The sequence below is a fragment of the Pelecanus crispus genome, chromosome 2 (genome assembly GCF_030463565.1).
Source record: "Pelecanus crispus isolate bPelCri1 chromosome 2, bPelCri1.pri, whole genome shotgun sequence".
Taxonomy (NCBI): domain Eukaryota; kingdom Metazoa; phylum Chordata; class Aves; order Pelecaniformes; family Pelecanidae; genus Pelecanus; species Pelecanus crispus.
Genome location: NC_134644.1, coordinates 38,805,212 through 38,819,203, shown reverse-complemented (window position 1 = coordinate 38,819,203; position 13,992 = coordinate 38,805,212).

Genomic DNA, 13,992 nt, shown 5'->3' with positions numbered 1-13,992 from the left:
AACTGGTACTTTATGTGGTGTTTAACAGGCAAAATATCTCATTGCAAAGGCAAATATACTTTCTTGGTATGCACAAGAAAATTCAAACCCTGATATCATCTTACGTGAAACCAGTTTTACAACCATCACTATTCAGCTGATTGCATATCTCTTTTGTAGTTCCCTTCCTCTTAACAGAGACAGGATACAGGTTTGACTAGTGAGAAAAGGTAATTTATTCAGGCAAAATAATTTATTGGCATAAATCAAGAGTACACTGGTGGTACCGGAACCGTGGTGGCTGGAGCAGCTGGAACGGTGCTGGTGAATCTGCATCCTCAGCTGTGCCAGAGGAGTCTGCAGGTCTGTACAAGTAACACAAATGCCTAAGTCGCGCCCTTTCTCCTTCATCTGGACATCATCTGTCTCTTCCTTTTCACTTGCAGAGTGTGTAATTTATACAAAATACTGCTTAGCTTTACAGTATTTTTTCATTCAAGAGGAAGGTTATATTCAAAACTTTGGTGTGAGTGCACAGGGAAGTGCTCAGTGAATTAAAGTAAATGGAAAGTAGCAGGGAAGAAAAACAAACACTTGGCATGTTTCATAAGCTAGGGACAGGCAAAGGGACAAGGTGCAAGCTTCCAGGCAAAATAACATTAAACATTATCAATCTTTGACCTAGAAATAGAGAAAGAACAGTGACAGAGTATCCAAAATTAGACCACTCAATGGCACAATGTGGTGGCAACTCTAGAATTAGCTCCTGATTTGATTGCACAGTTGCATTTTATCTGCTCAGAAAAGGCTTTTTCCTAAGCCTCCTCCTAAATGAGTGTCCATGTCTTACCTAATATGACAGACGTGTGATTCTTTAAATTATTTTTACAGTATCCCTGCTTCACTTTGGATCATTAGGCCACACCAGGCAGAAATACAAACCTTGTTATGAAAACCCGCATAATCAGCTTGCCCTTAAATGTTTATATGGCTTACTGTCTTAATTAACCTGATCCAAAAATCCTGGACTATGGGGATGGTATTCTCCTTTATAAATGCAGATCTTCCTGTTCTGGAGGTGCCCATGATTTTTATATGCTTTTTTCCCATTTTTATCCCATGCTGTGGGATACTTGGGTCTGAGACCAGCTCAGCCAGCCAGGGTGGTTCAGAGTTTACATCTATATTCTGAGCTTTTAAATGCACAGCTAATAGCTTAAGTTGACTATCCAAGAATAATGAGATGATGTTACACCTTAGTGCTTGGGGTATTTTCTGTCATTGGCTACCTAGAACAAGAGAGGTCAGAAGCGACTGTCCTCTCTCCAGGTCCCTTATAACCTTTGATTGCATGGGTTACTCACTGTGGCAGATGAAGATCAATTAAACTGTTACAACCAAATGTTGTAGAGAAGAGCTCCCTGAAGAATAATGATGCAAAAAAGTTTCTCGGAAACTTGCAGCATCTTATAAAAACAGCAATACCACCACTATGACCAATATGCACTTCATTATGGCAGAGAGTCAGGATTAATATCTAAGAGGCAATCACTGCAGTGTCTGCTCCAGCAATTATTTGTATATGCACACACGTAGGAGATGTGGAGAAATGACACACAATGCCTCTTTGCTTCCCTAGCGATGTCACACTTGAAATATGAAGCACTCTCTGAGCTGATGACTTCCTTGTGCTGCTTATACATTATCCTGCCTGGGCAACAACCAAGTTCTGTGCAACAGTACTTCATTATTTTAATTAAGCTTATTGCAAGAGTAATCATCATTGCCATCAGTATCAATCACCAGTAATATTTCCAGTGATGTCGGTAAGTGATGAAGGTCCTAACTGACAATAAATAATAATGCTCCTGGCTTGAGTTGACATTTCATTGGACTTTGCCAGGTTGCTCTAAATACTCCGGGGCTTGCTACAAAAAGAACTATTTATCTATGACAAAAGCTGGGTCTACATCATATTTGTTTTGACTTCCCAAATGGATATGTTCATAATGTTTGCAAAATTTATCCTTTTGATTATGGCAGCTACCATATCTGAAACACATTTTAAAAGAAATTAGAGAGGTCTCACTCCTCTGCTGCAGAAGTACTTTCCCATATATCCTCAATTAATATTAATTTGAGTAATTTCTTTATTTTCTTGGAAGAAGACAGAATATAAAGTTGTTTGGATTACAAAAATGCTTTTGCCATTAGTAGGGAAAAGTCTGAAGAGACATCTTTCCACTTGCATCTAAATAATCCCACAGTGTCAAGATCTGATTGAAATGTCTTACTTAGATATTTAGTCCAAACCACCAGCACACTTATTCTTGTCATTATGCTGGTACAGTTTAAACACTCTGCCTCTTCTGGTTTGTGCTACAAATTTCCCTAGCTGGACAAGGACATTTCTGGCATTTTAAAATTATTCTCATTTCTTTGTGTGCTTGTTAATGCTTTGAGGATGATCATTCAACAAGAGGAGACACACAATTGTTCTGGAAACATAGACCTTAAAATATCAACATAGTATTTCCAAGAAGTTTCAAAATATTAATATCATGGACAATAACCCTAAATTATCTTTTTATTATGTCTCATTAAAAAAGCAAAATCCAGGACTGTTCGAGAACAGTCATCCACTTCAGCAATAGCCAAGCTTAGCCATAAGGTCAATAGCTGACAGTCCACCCTTCTTTTTTCTCTCTGTCCTTCTTTCCCCTCTCTCTCTCCCCTACAAAAGGCAGGCACTGAGCAGATGTCGCTGGGGTCTTTGATGGGTGATAGCAGAGAGGCTTGCTTATTGCACCGAACATTAGACAAGACTGACATTTTCCCAAATCAGATTTTCAGGAAACTGAAAGTTTTATAACTTGTACATATTGATAGGTAACACAATACAAAAATTCTCTTTAATGATACAAAACAGCAGAAAACACAGCACACGGCAATTTGCAGGACAAGAGCTCTTGTAAATACCCACCTCAGCCTGTGTGGGGGATGTAATTATTCAATAAGCTCCAAAATAAAACCTGTTGGAAGCAGACATCCAAAGGATCGTGTTATACAGCACTTCGAGCAGGGCCACACAACCATCCCCCAGAGCCCTTCTGGAGCTGTGGGACTGTCGAACGGCTCAGCTCTCCCCAGCAAGGCAGAGATGGCTCTGAGGTGGACTCCTGCCTCCTGCCCAGCGCCGGCTCTCCCCAGCCAGGGACCAAAGGCAAAGGAGAGTGCAGGCAGGGCTGTGGGTCCTCTCCATCAAATGGCATGAATGTAATTTTAATGACCTGTGTTAGATGAACGTGAAGGTTTCACTGATTTTCAAAGTTCTTCATGGAATTAGCTCAGCCAGTATAGTTCTGGATCCAAAACATTGCAAAGAAAGCCTTGTGAAAGAGTGAGCGGTAGAGAAACTGGAGGCAGAGCAATTAAAAGAAATTACACAGTTCTCCTGGATGAAGTGATTCCTTCTTTCTCCATCACACGCACTGCAAAGGCACACATGTCTGCATGAAGGACGCACAACACTGAAGACCACTGCCACATTTCTTTCTTATTCCCAACACTCATTTCATGCATGCAGCCATTTTCCGCAGCCATTTTTTCTAATGCCAATATTTTATACATGGTTAGTTTAGGAGACACATTCCTCTGTCTGTCTGTCTATCTATCTATCTATCTATCTATCACCTATCTATCTATCTGTCTGTCTGTCTACCTATGTCTCTTTTCTTACTGAGTCACTCCAAAACCCAAAGTAAAAATGCAAACAGTGCTCTTTTTCACTGTCGAGGGGCTGAACTTATGAAGTGTTATTCTAAGGTCAATTTGTCCTCAAGGGCACTGTTGTGTCCCTCTTTGTGGCTGTTCACTGCTGGGAAGATGCAGCCTGGTCCAGCCTGGGTGCTTACAGAAAAGAAAACCCTCAGAGGTAGATCTCCCATGTTGTATCAGGAGCTCATCACACCCTCTGTTTTCTGCACATAAACATAATGCAGTTTTGCTATGAGAGCTAGCCTGTTCCCTGCCAGTCCATGCTTCTGAGGACCGTGAACACAGAAACAGAAACATTGTCATTATTATTTTGAAGCTTTGTCTCTTTGCATAAAGCTATCATCGCTTCTCTGAATGGGAGTTGCTCTTTCCATTTTTTCCACTTTAGTGCTGCATCCCACCTTCACAAAGATGTCTCACTTTCCCAGTTTCTTCTCCTTACAGGTGTTAGATATGCCATATATCGCTTTCTATATATCATGTTACAGCGAGTCATGTTCCTGGCGCTTTGGGCTCTTTTTAAAATTACATTTTACACATCAGTAAACTTGTAATGTAGGAACTGCTTTCTTAGTGTTATTTATATCCCCGTGTAGCAAAAGAATTTGTCAGAGAGTAATATGAATGTTATTTATCTGACGGCTCAGCTTTATTGACTGCTACATTTCATATCCTTCAGTACTTTTTGGCAGAGGAGTAAATAACAGTGCTATTAACCTCTAGCACCAGTATAAAAATAGGCAGTTATTAAGGGGTAAATATTACTTTGATTATTATTGCCCCAGTCTTCTTTCTCTGTAAAAAATGAGATCCCTTTGTGGATCTAAAAAAACCCCAAATTTTATTTAAGTTATAGACAGTTATCTGGGCACTTGCTCTGGATAGTTTCTGGTACCTTCAGCAGTAAATAAGGAATATATTATGCTTCAGCCACCTCACTGGATGGGGTTCAAATAAGGATATGAAAATAGTAGGAACTGGGCAAGTTAAACCAACGTGCTTAGGGCTGTGCTGGCATCTGTCTGTGCTGCATCAGTGGCTGCCTTCTGTGACCCATTCTAACCTCAGATAAATGCCAGGCAGACTTATGAAGGTTCAGACCTACTACTGTTTAAACAGCAGAAGTCTCAGACACTAGGAATGGGAAATGAGTTAAGTTCTAAACCCTCAGCTCTTTCAGCAAGAATTAAAAGGCACGCAGGGCTCACATCCTCAGAATTTGTTTTACATCAAGCTTCCTTTGGTTTTGAAAATCAGTAGATGTGATATATGTAAATACCTTAGGAACCAGGGTCCCAGCACCTCACCAGAGGTGTTCAGCACCTTGCAGGATCAAGGCCTTTGTATGCGACCCTCTAAATCCCCTCAAGTGGCACTATTTCATTACAGAGAAGTGGCATTTCTGTTTCTATGGCAATTGTAGCAGCAAGAAGCATTAGGGTTTGTTACTCCAGAGAACTCTATCTTCTGTTGCTGGGTGCAACTTTCCTCTTTAAAATCTCATCTGCTTTACCTAGAGAAAAAAATAAATGACTGGTAGCATGAAGAGATTTTCAAATACCTAGTAAATAAAGAAGATTTGTATATAAAATGTAATATTGTGTTACATTAAAACAATGTAAAGAATAACATACCTGTAACCTCTGCTGTCTAGTCCCTGTCTTTTACACTCCTAGGTTTAACCCTTCTGTGTAAGAGATCAACACCAAGTTAAAGTACCATTATTTCAGACTACAGAACATGCTGGATTTTGTCTTATGGAGTATCTTTGCTCTGGTAGATATTTTGATCCTCTTTATTTCATTCCTCAGGTGACTTATGGCAATTGTTTTAGTGACAGCAAAAGCCATATGTGCCTGGCTCCATGAATCACCTCAGGAAAGCAATCCTTGTCCTTTCTGAAATGTGGGACAATGTGCAAGCGGTGGTGAGCCTCACATGGACTTAGCAGCACCTGTGCTAGTGGCAGGATGGGAGCAGCCTCCATGCTCTTAACCGTAGTCCTCTCTGAAGGCTCAGTGAGAGTATTCAAGCTTTTAAGGTTTGAGAATAGCATTGATATTAAGCACTGGGGCTTAGCCTGAAAGAAAAGAAAAGAAGAGCTTCTTTGTCTGACAGATGTGGTAGGGTGAGACATTTTGTCCAGTTGGCCTCTGGAGCCCCAGGTGCCACAGGGGTCCTCTTTTTAGAATCATAGAATCATAGAATCATAGAATCGTTTAGGTTGGAAAAGACCTTTAAGATCATCCAGTCCAACCATTAACCTACACTACCAAGTCCACTCTAAACCAATCAAGGGTAGACTAGACTAAACCATGTCCTGAAGTGCCACATCTACCTGTTTTCTGAACACTTCCAGGGATGGTGACTCCACCACCTCTCTGGGCAGCCTGTTCCAATGCTTGACCACCCTTTCCATAAAGAAATTTTTCCTAATTTTCAACCTAAACCTCCCCTGGCACAGCTTGAGCCCATTTCCTCTTGTCCTATCACTAACCACATGGGAGAAGAGACCAACACCCACCTCGCTACAACCTCCTTTCAGGTAGTTGTAGAGAGCGATAAAGTCTCCCCTCAGCCTCCTTTTCTCCAGACTAAACAACCCCAGTTCCCTCAGCCGCTCCTCATAAGGCCTGTGCTCCAGACCCTTCATCAGCTTTGTTGCCCTTCTCTGAACACGCTCCAGCACCTCAACGTCTTTCTTGTATTGAGGGGCCCAAAACTGGACACAGTATTGCAGGTGCAGCCTCACCAGCGCCGAGTACAGGGGGACAATCATCTCCCTGCTCCTGCTGGCCACACTACTCCTGATACAGGTCAGGATGCTGTTGGCCTTCTTGGCCACCTGGGCACACTGCTGGCTCATGTTCAGCCGGCTGCCAATCAACACCCCCAGGTCCTTTTTGGCCAGGCAGCTTTCCAGCCACTCTTCCCCAAGCCTGTAGCGTTGCATGGGGTTGTTGTGACCAAAGTGCAGGACCTGGCACTTGGCCTTATTAAACCTCATACAGTTGGCCTTGGCCCATCGGTCCAGCCTGTCCAGGTCCCTCTGCAGGGCCATCCTACCCTCGAGCAGATCGACACTCCCACCCAACTTGGTGTCATCTGCAAACTTACTGAGGGTGCACTCAATGCCCTCATCCAGATCATTGATAAAGATATTAAACAAGGCTGGCCCCAAAACAGAGCCCTGGGGAACACCGCTCGTGACCGGCTGCCAGTGAGAGCTGAAATCGGCTGGCAGACAGACCACAGGTTCATCCCCAGCCACAGTGGCAGTGGTGAATGGTCTCGTGCTTCAGGGAGCAGCAACCCCTCCCATCCCAGTACCAAAGAGGTCATGACAGGAGCGTGCATCAGATGGCACACAGAAAGAAAGGCTTGTTAATCCTGGCCAGAGGAGCATCAATATTCACATGGCCGTTAAGGTGGGATATTAACAGCATCACTATAGTATGAAATATATGAGGCCATGTCTTGGGTTTCTTGACACTTATTATGAATAAAACTTTATTTGGTCTTACTAAACAGAATCACCTCTGTTTAAAAGGAGCATAAAGATCTCTGGAAACATTTGTTGGGGTTTTTTTAAGAATAGGGAATCAAAATGATGTGGCAGGCCTATTGGAGACTACAATCACTTAGAGCCAAAACTGATTTGATACTGTAATCAGGCAGAAACAACGAGCTTTAACTCTCAAAATTCAGAAAAGTAATTCAGGAAAGAAGAGTGGCTAAGAGAAGTGAGAATTTGGAAATGGTGATTTAGAAACTAACAGTGTAGAAAGATGAAAACTTTTCAAGTGAGCCCTTAACACTTGGCCAAATTTACTGTCTTTTCAGTGGGGTGGAGAAACTTCTGCTGCATGCCTTTCATACAGCCAGTCTAATTATATTCTTTCTAATCAGATAAGAAGCAGATGGAAAACAAAATTAATTTTAAGAAAGCAACACTAAAGCACAGTGTTCTTTGTATACAAAATCGTTTAATGAAGTTATATCAGTTATGAGTTTAATTGCTGCAAATCTGGTCTTCATCCATTCCAAAAAAATTAGTCACTACTAATAAAAAAACATACATAGTTTGCAGTCTTACTGAGTATGTCTCCAGAGAGACTTTTGCAAATTTGTTGTCATCCGTTTAATTATAAGTTTACGAGTTTATTTTGAAAGGTGGTTCCAAGTGTAATTCATGCATGCTGCTTTTAAATCATACATGGAAAAAAATTTCAATATTTGAAATTTTTATTTTCTCTCTCTCCTAGTAAGAAGGCAGGAAGTTAACATGTATTCCACAGGATTTACAATGGAAATCACAATGAAGCATGCTGTATCTTAAAATCTAGATTAACTTAGTATTTTTAAACAGATAGGGAACAATAATCCCAGAACTGTATCTGAAATAAAATCAACATCCGTTTCCCAAATAACTGGGTCCTTACCCAAATCAATTACAGCACTGATCGAGATAACTGGATTGGGGATAAGGTGGCCAATGTATGATATATATTATGGTTATAGATTGGTATATGTCATAATACAATATTTTTGTTGTAAATAAGACAATGAAGTCACACTGAGAGACAAGATTTCAAAAGCTCAGGAAGACATTTATTCTTGTAGACTTCCTCCCTCCCTCTCTCTGTTCCTCTCTCCTTCTTTCTCTCTTGTTCACAGTGAGACTCAAATCCCAAATCCTAGAAATGCATTAAGTATTTTTTTCACTTGGCTGTTTATCAGTTGTGAATTTTATCTCAACCCTCTGCACATTGACTTTTTCAGAAATAATAGGTCATGCAGGATGAGTTAGTATGCAGAGGCTCAGCTGCTGCACAATGGCAGGGCACTGCAGAAGCTCATGTCCAGGGACAGATCATCTTCAGCTCAGGGGATCGCTACACCCTGACCTTGGGAAGAAGTTAAATACTTTCAAAGCTCGGGAAGTCACAGTTTACCCAAAAAGTTTTTGAACCACATGAAACAAGCTGGTGGTGCCCCATGTCTCATGGATGGGTTTTGTGTGCCTATCAAGTTTGAATCTGTCTGTTTCCACTCACAGAGGCAACAGCACTGTTGCAGGTGTCCCCATTGCCAGCTCCTGTTCTTAGGCATAACTCATTTTTCTAGTAAGGCAGAACCAAAGAGAACAAACCTCAAACAGTTAGAGACCTACTGGTGCAGGACCTAGGAGAAAGGACCAGTGGAAAATGGAAAAGGAAGCTACATGGAAACTTGTGTAAATGCTGCAGCTCCATGCATGAGAAATCTTCAGAACATCAAGCTATAGTCTCATACATTTTAATGGCCCCCAATAATACTTGTAGTCCCCTGACAATCTGGACTGTTTATGCTTCCTTAGAACCTGATAACCCATTTTTGTTTACCTGAGACAGCTACATCCACACGGAACATTGCAAAGGAAAGAGTCTGGGGCAAGATGGTTATGGGTGCGATGGACTCAGGTCTGCATAGGGATTATATGTCTGCAAGTGGTGAGCACATCTTTGTCTCTCTCTCAATTCCTTATGTCCATAGCAAGAAAAAACAGATACAGGAAAAAAAAGTTGGGAAAAAAAGGTAGTAAAATGGAGAAAATAGACAAACCAAGGTTGATGGAAGGAATGAGAAGAGATTAGGGGGGGTTGTGTGTTCTATTATTTGTTCGGTTTTGTATGTGGAATTAAGGTTTGACAGTGAAAAGGGTCATAGACTAGGTGCAGTAGAAAAAGAGAGATTAAAAGACTCACAAAGGTAAGCAGCTATGCAGAAAGTGACCACAGCTTTACCTACCAAGAGTAAGGACCATTTCATTAAAATTTATCATAACTGCAAATTAGCCAGCAGAAAAGCAAATAAATTTCATAATCACCAATTTCCCTGCTGCTCCCTAATATGTCAGATAAATTAGTTCTTATACATCCTGTCTTGCAATATGAATAATTTATCTTTTAAACTCCCAAAGCATTGGTTGTAAGAAATGTTCATTTTATTTATTAAAAAAGTACAGCAGCTACACACTTCTCAAGTGCTAAGAGCACTTTAGAGCAATCTTGTCTTTTCAGAGTGCTCTCTTTAGGAATGAACATGGTATATTGACAAAGGAAATCCATCTAATGAAGACTAATGCAGAGGAATATTACTTAGATACGTGCACAGTGATTTCCAATCTTTTCACCTGTGCAGATTTATCATTGCATTTTTATGGTACAGACAAAGCTATACAACCAGGCCAGTCATTCAGGAAACACAGTGCTGATGATATTAATACAGTTGACTCAATCTTCAGAACTTTCCATAATAGCATGGTCTTCCCACTGTTTTACTTGTGACAAACAGACAATTTTTTTTTAGGCAATTCCTTGTGATTTTAAACTGTTGCATTTATGTGAATAGATACAGAGAGGTAACCAGTGATGCAATAAAAATACATAATTTTCATCTTCCTACATTTAAATATATTATCCACACTGAAAGTTATTAAGAGCAAGTTATTTATTTCATACTCAGGGTTTCTGAAGTCTGCAAAATCAGCAGTATGGAAATTAGTAATTTTTGCTCATCTTACATTGTTTAATAGGTTAAACTGAGCATAAACTCAATGGCAGCATTGTGATTCACATCTAAACTAAGCTTTGTTTCTGTTATAGTATGCTCTTCTATTCCTTAAGGGCCTCTCTGATTCCCACTGAAGTCAAAGAGAGTATTTCCCTTGATGCAGGATTACTGTATAAGATTCTATACATGCATTGTGTGCGATAGCTATTGTAGATGCACGTACCACAGCCCACAGATCTTGGAAATGCTATAGTGTGTACTCATTTCAGGGACTCTAAAATCTCTTAAGGCAACAGCTTCCTATGGTAGAAAGCATGTAGTTTTATTGGAAGAATTTGTGTTATCCTAATGGCATTAAGTAATTTTACAGCTTTTTTTTTTTAAACAGAATATTGACTAATTACTTCTTTAAAATAAATTATTTATTAAATACCTCTTTATTTCTAAGATTTCTGAACTGTTAAGAAATTGACCACGTCAGAAAATATTGTTTTGTCATGTGAGTCATTCCTAATGTGGAGTAGTCACTTTGTTTTTATAAGTTACATTAATTGCTTTATTTGTTTTCCCTCTGGAAGCTGTAAACACATGTATAATTACTGTAAATGGGTTTGTTTTTCAGCTAGAAGAGAATTACAGCTGGTTCTGCAAGAGGACTTAGATGCCACAGTCACATTAAGTGCCTTTGCTGCCTCAAGCCCAAGGGGATCTGAACACATATTATACAAGGGCATGCTCTGTCTGTCCGTTAGCTCTTACAGAGCTCTGGGGTGGGAAAGCCTTTCTTTCTCCTATTGAAGCTCAGTCACTTTGCGTTTGAATTAAATATTCTTTAGAATAAATGTTTTGATGACCTGTAGATATCTTGGGGTGGAGAGGCTGTCCAGTCAGGGCAAAAATAAAGGGCTTGGAGCACATGGAGATTCTTCCTCCCCCGCGGCTGCCACCCACCTTTCTGCAGCACATCCCATGCCTCTCACTCCACTCTGGTGATCCCCTGGAGATCCCAGCATTAGTTATCACTCAGTGTCAGGGGCCAGAGAAGGACCTCCAGGAAGAGGTGACCTTGTGGGGAGCAGGTAGCACAAGGCATACTGCTGCTTGTCTATCTGTGGCCCCAACCAACCATAGGCTGTTCTTTCTCCTTCCTTCCTCACCATGAATATTTAACTACCCTACACATAGCAGAGCAGCTTCAGCCCAGGTGGTTGAATCTAACTTCCCGCGTTGCCTGGGGCAATGAGACTTTTCAAAGAGGATGTGTGTGCATGTCCCAGGAGGTAGAAGAACGATTTGGTCCCAGGTCTTTCATATCTCAGAGGAAAGCCCTAATTGCTGGGTTCCTGAGCAAAAGGGCACAGTGTGACATTGGCAACCCTTGCCGGCTGCACAAGGCGTGCTCAGGCACTGCCCACGTCTGCCTAAACGTTAGGCGTTATAATAGCCACCTATTTGGAGACTACAGAGAGGGCACTGAATTCACCTGGAAAATTAAAAGTTCTCCAAGAACTTTTAACTAACCTTTAATTTGGGACACTTAGTAGCCTTGAGGTTGCTAGGATTTTGCACTGGTTCCCAGTCCTAGGGCCTAGCTGAGCTCCCCTAATTCAAGGCCTAAAATTGATGAAGCCAACATGGTGTCACTGCATTTTACTTTCTGCTGTTCCTGGATTCAGTTGGAGTGCCAGGTTGGCCTACAGAGCAAGACAGTGTCAGGTCTTTTCCCACTAGTGCCATCTGGAAGGATTATTACAAACATGAATGGATTTCCAAAATACTTTTGTTACAAATTTCCACTGCATGCCTTATGACTGCCACAGAGGGACATTTTGCTGGCATGGCCAGTTCAATGAGACTTCATAATTCCTGGAATACTCAGAGAAAAAAGGTATGCTGTCACCATGTAGGACTTGCTTAACATGCACATTAGCAGTGACTTGACAGCAGCTGGAAGCCTTTGCCCACTCGGAAGTGTGGCAGGGAGATGCAACTCTTCCGTGCTCCAATATTTTCTCAGCATGTTCAAGACACATGCATGGTAGGGAGGAGGGTCAGGATGCCTGGCACTGCTCTTGGCTTTCCAGCTCTTTAAAGATCAGCCTCCTCGGGAGAATGCTACCTAGCCAGGGAGAGCCAAGTGAGATGGTTTTGCTTTGTGAACCTGGTATGCATCCCTTGCAACTGCATTCATGTTAGAAATACAATCTAAATTCTTCCTTGTCTTGCCAACAAAGCATTGGATGAGTAAGGCGAACAGAGATACACTGCTTGCTTAGATCAAGAAAACAGAAAAAAGTCTATCAGAGTATTATGTCTTTTTAACAGTTGCTTTTCAAGTACAAGTGAGGGTTTTTTACACCCTTCTCTTCCTCCCCCAATCCAAGCAGTCCTCTGCTTCAAAGCATCTGTATTGCTTCCACATTCTGCTTCTCCAGGGAGATAAAGCTTTCTGTCTTAAACAAATTGTCAGAAATATGATCACTGAAAAGTGCAATTAATTTCTTCAGAGTTTACCTCTTTGTGCATGAATCTTTTGCACCAAAAGAGTGGCTAACTTTTCCACAAAAAGGCAAAAAAACCCCATGGTTCTTTAGCTGTCTGGATAATCTTTTAAATTTGTATATAACAAGTGAACAATGTCAGGAGTTGTGTCTTCCCTTGCCTTCTCCGCTGTCTTCTTGGTGAGAGTTCAATTACACAAAAGCTTTCTCTTCTTTACATGGGAGAGTTATTTGCCATATTTGATGTGCACAGTAAATCAGGTCTTCTGTACTGCTGTACTTAATATTAAGCCATGAGTTTTCAGTGAAAAGGTAATGCATGAGCAGAAGTTGCAAATTAGGATTTTTTTTCCCCCAAAATAAGCCTCTTGGGCTAGTTTCTGTCTTCCTTTCTTTAGTTCTTCTCTCTTATCTTTCTGACAATTAGTAACAGTACAAGTAAGGTAAAAGTCACACAACAAGAATCTGTTGTTGAGTTTATTTACTGTTTACAGAGCTGGTACATGTGGTAAGGAATTAAAAAACATCTCATCAAAATTTAACCTTCCCTACCCCTTTTATTTTTATTAAACCAACTTCCTAGAAGCAGAACTTATTTCTCCTTACTTGCCTGCCTCACATGAAATGGTGTGACAGAAAAACAGCACAGCATATCACAAACACAACACCATCATTTTCATATATTTTTTCACCTGTGTGTCTTGTTTCCATGACAGAATATGAAGTTGCAATGAGGGCTGACATACAGCAAAAGCATGGGATACACCAGAGAAGGAGAAGATGGCAAATAAAAAAGATGAGCACTTGTCTGAGAGGTCATATTTTACTCTTACCAGCTTGTAGAAAACTAAAGTGAGGTTGCTGGGTTGGAGGAGAGACTCAGAAGTCAGTCAGCCATGTTCCTCAAGGTGAGTCCATAAATCTGTCTGCAGAATATACTAAATGGTACAATCCCAAAAGGTGTAAGCCTGCACCACAAGATAGATAAAAGCTGTCTCACCTCAGCTTAGTGGTAATGTACCTGTCTCTCAGAAGGGTTTAAGTAGCTAGGGCACTACCTTCCCTACAGCTACGTGGCTGGTAGTCATCTCAGAAGTTGGTTGCAGTGAGCTGGCAGTGGCTTGTCACACAACAGAGCAAATGTGTAGGGGTTCCCTGTAAATGATCTAACATCTGTTGG